The sequence below is a fragment of the Kryptolebias marmoratus genome, linkage group LG2 (assembly GCF_001649575.2).
Source record: "Kryptolebias marmoratus isolate JLee-2015 linkage group LG2, ASM164957v2, whole genome shotgun sequence".
NCBI lineage: Eukaryota > Metazoa > Chordata > Actinopteri > Cyprinodontiformes > Rivulidae > Kryptolebias > Kryptolebias marmoratus.
In genome coordinates, this window is record NC_051431.1 from 32,958,366 (window position 1) to 32,964,365 (window position 6,000).

A 6,000-nucleotide genomic window follows, 5' to 3' on the forward strand; every position below is an offset into this window, starting at 1 on the left:
GTTCTGAATCACTAGAATTAGTTCATTAAAATGATTTGTTCAGAAGATTTGTTCACTGAATCCTTCAGTTCACACAGTTTATTTGTGCAGTACACAAATAAACAACGCCACTTCCTGTCGGGATTTGGGGTTTTTTCAGTTTGTTTTCATGTTTCTTTTGGGTTTTGTTTCATGTCTTAGTTTTTTGTTTCTGCGTCTTTGTCTCTCATGTCGGTGTTTTTGTTATCATCCACTCCTCCCCAGTTGTCACTCACTCGGTCTCCGGCCACGCCCACCTCCACCTGCCGGCAGTTGTTATCACTCACCTGTGCCCACTTACCTCGTCACCTTCTGCGCTTAAAACCTGGTCACTTCCCTCACTGCTCCACTGGTTCATCGGTTTGTGTAGAGTTCTGTCCTGCTTGTTCTTGGTTTCCTGTGTCATGTTTTTTGCTCCACACCTTGTTGTCTCATGTTTAACTTTATCATTTATTTTGCTGCCACGTCAGCCTTTTGTTTTTGTTTGTTTTTAGTTAAGATGAGTCTGCATTCTGCGTTTGCCTCCTTCCCCACCCTTTACAACACTTTCAGCACAGTACTAAGCAAACCAATTACTCCTCGGCGGCAGTTCTCTGTTTCTGCTCATGCGCGAATCAGCAGTACGTTCACTGTATGAATCCCTCCCCTGCCCTCCCTGACAGACTCCTCTCTCTGTGTAGCTGAAGTTAGCGAGCGCCACAACACTACAGCAGCAAGCAGCATGTTCACTAAACAAAAATGAGAGTCCTCTTTCTTTTCTGCTTATTATTGTTACGACCTAAGGACCCTCCGCCTTGCTGCTGTAGTTAGTCTTGCTGGAAGTCTCACTCACTTTTCTTCTGTCTCCTTTCCTTTTGTTACTTTGTGCCCCTCAGTCTGTTAAGATAATGGGGACTGGGTGTTTGTGCATTTATTTTCATGAAGCTTGACTGAAACCTAGCAGTTAGTTTGGATAAACGTATGCCGCTGCCAAAAGCCTGAGAGAAAATCCTGGCGAGGACAAAACGGTTAGAATAACACAGGGCAGAGTCACTGAGTGATACAGGGAGTTGATTTGATTTTCAGTAAATGAATCTCAAGTCACATTCGCTCAGGTGTCAACAACAGTCCCTCCCCGCCTGCATGGGGCACGTCGCTGTGTCGTTTAGATTCACATCACGAGTGAGTCACAGAACGGGGAAGTTCCACTTCCACTAAACTCAACTGAACTAAGTAAGGAATGAATCAATTAATAAAATGATTTAGTTTAGTTTGTTCACTCAAAAGATTTGTTCGTTGGAGATTGCGGTAAACCCAAGGCACAGACTCATATTGGTTCCAGGAATAAAATTATTTATTTAAAATAAAAGAAACAGAAACAAAAAGCAGCAAAGGCAGTAAATGAACTAAATACAAAACATAAACTGAATCTATAATCTAAGGCAAACATGAAGTGACAAGACAACGAGAGAAACACGACAATAGACCAGCAAGTACATGGAGGAAATGACCAGGTTTTAAAAGCAGAGTGAAGGATTACAATTACAAGCAGGTGGAGTTGGGCGTGGCAGGTAAACAAGTGATGACAAAGGACAAGTGAATAATGACATGAAACAAAGACACAAGGAACAAAGACTGAACAAAACCCAGACTAAACATAAAAGCAACCAAATAACAAAAAAGAAACAATAAACCCAAAAGAAAACTCAAAGAACAACCCAAACAAAATCCAAATCCTGACAATGGGTGCCACATATATGAAGTTCAGTTCATGAAATAAATCTCTGCAGATTAGAGTAGCATTTATTTATGGTTATAAAGAATGTGGTTTAATGATAGCTTTACAAGTTCATGTTTTATGGCTTGATAATTTATAAATAGTTTTCTGATAATCAGAGATTTTAAAAGTTCTGAGGAGTGGGCCTTCTTCAAGATCCAGTCATTAGGCTCAAATGAGAACAGATAAACAGCACTGTCTTCAGTCCTGAACAAGATTCAGCGACATGAGATGTCCAGGGCTCATGGAATAGCTCAGGAGCTTACACAAAGTGTGCAATATGTTCCACAAAAATTGTGGAACATATTGCAAAAGAAATGCAGATAAAAATTGTGAACAGCATAGTGTCTTCTTCACGCAAACTGTCCGTCCTCATTGATGAGGCTACATCTGCCAGTCACAAATCTGCTATGATTGTCAGTGTTAAAGCCTCTATTGATGGAGCTACTCCTGAATTTGTGTTTCTGGAGCTATTCAAGTTAGAGAACCAAACAGCAGAAGGCATAGAGAAAGCTTTGCTCAACTGTTTGGACACTACAGGCTTCAGTGATGAGTGGCTTCAGAAAATTGTATTTGTCTCTGATGGAGCGAGTGTTATGTTGGGCAGTAACTTAGGTGTGGCAACCAGGCTGATGGCAAGATAACTTAACCTTTTCAAATGGCACTGTAAGAACCATCGTCTGGAGCTTGCTATATCAGATGCTGTAGAAAACGTTGTGTCTGTTGGAGTATGGAGCTTTGCTCCTTTGTTTGGCTGCTGTCGTCTCTCTTCAGGTGATAGCTGAGAACAGGGTGGTTGAGTGGTGACAGGTGTTTCAGATCAACGTCATCTAGGAGGAGGCTTATAAGGAGCATGCTGCCAGCACTTCAACGCCAGAATGTTAGCCTCAATGGTATGACTCTAGCCAGACCTTGTTTCCTGCGTTTTCCTTCCAAGGAATTTTCTTACCGTGCTCCTGCGTTCTCCTCCTCAGGTTACTTCCGTGTTCCTGGATCCAGTTCCTAGTGACTCTTCGAGTTCTCAAGATCAAGATTCAAGCCTCCAAGTTCATTCCTGGTCGTGGGTTTCCTGCTGGCAGCCTCCTGGTTGTTTCCTCCTCCGAGTTCCACCTCCCGATCAAACCCTGCTCACCCTCCTACGAAACCTCTCAGAACCACCCAGCTTCTCATCACGTGCAATCCAAGACACCACCAGGTTCGAGCTCGTCACGTTCAAGGAGCCAGGTTCTCTAACCAGACTCCACTCATTCCGTTTCCTGTAAGCAAACCTTCCTTATTCAGATTCATCTCAATAATTTCCTTGTTGACCAACTTGTCATCCTCTACTGCACGGTTGAAGTCCGATTCCTGTTCCAGTTCCAGCCCCGGGTCACCTGCTATCATTCCTATTTAAATAAACTTTTTATTTACTTCTCAGTGGGTTCTGCATGTGGGCTAAATCCAGTGATGTCCGGTGAGGTTCATGGTTGGTGAGGCACTGACTCCTTTAGAGTCAGATTTAAAAATATATAAACCCAAAAGGGTAGCTTATTCAATTGGCTGCTGGTTATTTCATATCTCATCAGTGATCTTCACACACTCTCTCTCTCTCTCTCTCTCTCTCTCTCTCTCTCTCTCTCTCTCTCTCTCTCTCTCTCTCTCTCTCTCTCTCTCTCTCTCTCTCTCTCTCTCTCTCTCTCTCTCTCTCACACGTAAGGTACATATTAAAGATAAGATAAGAAAAAAACGTTACAATTACCATTTTGGCAGTCCGATGGAGCAAAACAAAAATTAACGGCTCGCTGCAGTGCACGTGACTCTCACTCGCCTCTGCATAAATGCATAAGAGCCTCTTCCGTTGGCTCACGTACACCCCCCTTCAGTGCGGCAGAGTACTGCCCTGCCTCACCCTGTGCCTTTTCACTGTGGTTTTGTCCCCTCAGCAAAACTAAATATGTCACTAACAAACATTAAACGTAAATAGTTAAAGACATTAGCCAGACTGTGGAAAATCAGGGTATATAAACCATTATATTGGCGACATGCAGCGATACGGCAACAGGCACGGGACAATTGCAGTTTGTGATGGATTTTGCATTCAGAGGTGAGGCTCGTTGCTGCCGCACCTCGTTTGCAAAGTAAAGAATTTCTTTCTGACCTAGGACTAATGTATGATGCACTTTCTGAACTGTCAAACTTGTCCCAGCAGCTCCAAGCACAGTCTGTCACGCTTTTAAAAGCAGAACAACTACTAAAGCGTAAAATTTGTGTGTTGTGGTCCTTTAAAGTCTCACCAGGAGAAAAATCAGTGGGAGCCATTGAAGCACAGGCTGCAGGACATGTTGGATCTGTTCCCCTTGAATCAAATCCCAAACTAACATCAATATTTGCAAACCAGTTTCTGCAAAGTTTGAGCAATAATATGGAGAAGCATCTCTCATTTGAACGGGAAATGCTACGTGATCTAAGTATACTTGATAAAAGCAACTGGCCTTCAAAACCTAGTTTAGGGTATGATGAGACAGAAATAAAGAGACTTTGTAATAGATTTAATCTTTGTGAAAACCAAGCTGTCAATGGCATGAGAGATTTAATTGAGGACAAAAGCAAGGAAGTCTTCTCGCTGGCTCAACACGAAGCTGTTCTAACCCCTTTGGCCACAAGCCTATTTTTGAGAAGTATGCTTGAAAATAATGTGCCCAAAATGAATTGAATATATCTCTGGAACTGCAGAGTTTATTTGAACACTTATGGTATCAGAATAAAGGCAAGATTCCAAAGAATACTCTAGAGGTCTAAAAACCAACTCTTTTGTTACTGATGAGGAGTAAATTAATATATAATACAGCAGAAATAAAGAATAAAATCATTTCTGCCTAAATAAAATAATTTTCTGATGTAAATATCCATTTGAAAGCATGCAGTTGAAATCCAAAAATTTGTTGTAAACAATAGTACAGAATCTGACCTTTTGTTGTACCAGGTTTCATGCAAATGAGTGAATCGTAAAGGTTTTAGAGAGGCATTTAGAAGGTTTTAGAGCTCTCTGTGCCCTCTGCCGAGCCCTGGGTACTCTCTGTGCCTTCTCTGCTGGTCAGCGTTCCTGAGGGGAACGGCGACGCCTCTCTGCCGGTCAGCGTCTCGGTGTGGATCGGCTGAGACGACGTCCCACCTGCCAACGTCTCGGTGGGGATTGGCCGAGACGACGACGCCTCACCATCCCGTGTCTCCGTGGGGGTCGGCCGTGATGATGACGCTCCACTATCCTGTGTCTCTGTGGGGGTCGGCTGAGACGACGCCGCCTCACCATCCTGTGTCTCTGTGGGGGTCGGCTGAGACGACGACGCCTCACCATCCTGTGTCTCTGTGGGGGTCGGCTGTGACGACGACGCCTCACCATCCTGTGTCTCCGAGGGGGTCGGCCGTGATGACGACGCTCCACTATCCTGTGTCTTTGTGGGGGTCGGCCGAGATGACGCCGCCTCACCATCCTGTGTCTCTGTGGGGGTCGGCTGTGACGACGACGCCTCACCATCCTGTGTCTCCATGGGGGTCGGCCGTGACGACGATGTCTCAGCTCCATCTCGCCGAGGGTCCGGATGGGCGCCTCGCTCTGCTCCGCTCCGCCGAGTGTCCGGATAGGCGCCTCGCTCTGCTCCGCTCCGCCGAGGGTCCGGATGGGTGTCTCGCTCTGCTCCGCTCTGCCGAGGGTCCGGATGGACACCTCGCTCTGCTCTGCTCCGCTGAGGATCCGGAGGGATGCCACGCTCTGCTCTGCTCCGCTGAGGATCCGGAGGGATGCCACGCTCTGCTTCGCTCTGCATTGCCGCACCGTGGAATGCCTCGGTCCGCTCTGCCCCGATGAGGGTCCTGAGGAACGCTTCACTCCGCGTTGCCGCACCGAGGGATGCCTCGCTCCGCGCTGCCCACCGAGGGTCCTGGAAGACTCCTTGCTCCGCTCCATCACGCCGTGGGTCGGCGCGATGTTGTTCTGCCCTCCTGAACTCTGGCTCCGCCGAGGATGGCGTTCGGGCCACCCGCCAGATCTTTGGCCTCGCCCTGGACGGCGTTCAGGCCGCCCGCCAGAGCTTTTGCCTTTTCGGCTCACAGGGCACCCGTCTGAATGTTTATTTTTGTTTCGGGCATGTTTTTGTTTTTGTTCCCCAGGCCGGTTGCCTGGTCGTTTTTTTTGTTTTTTGAATTTGTTTTGTTTGTGCCCTCCATCCTGTGTTTTTGTTTTTTCCCCC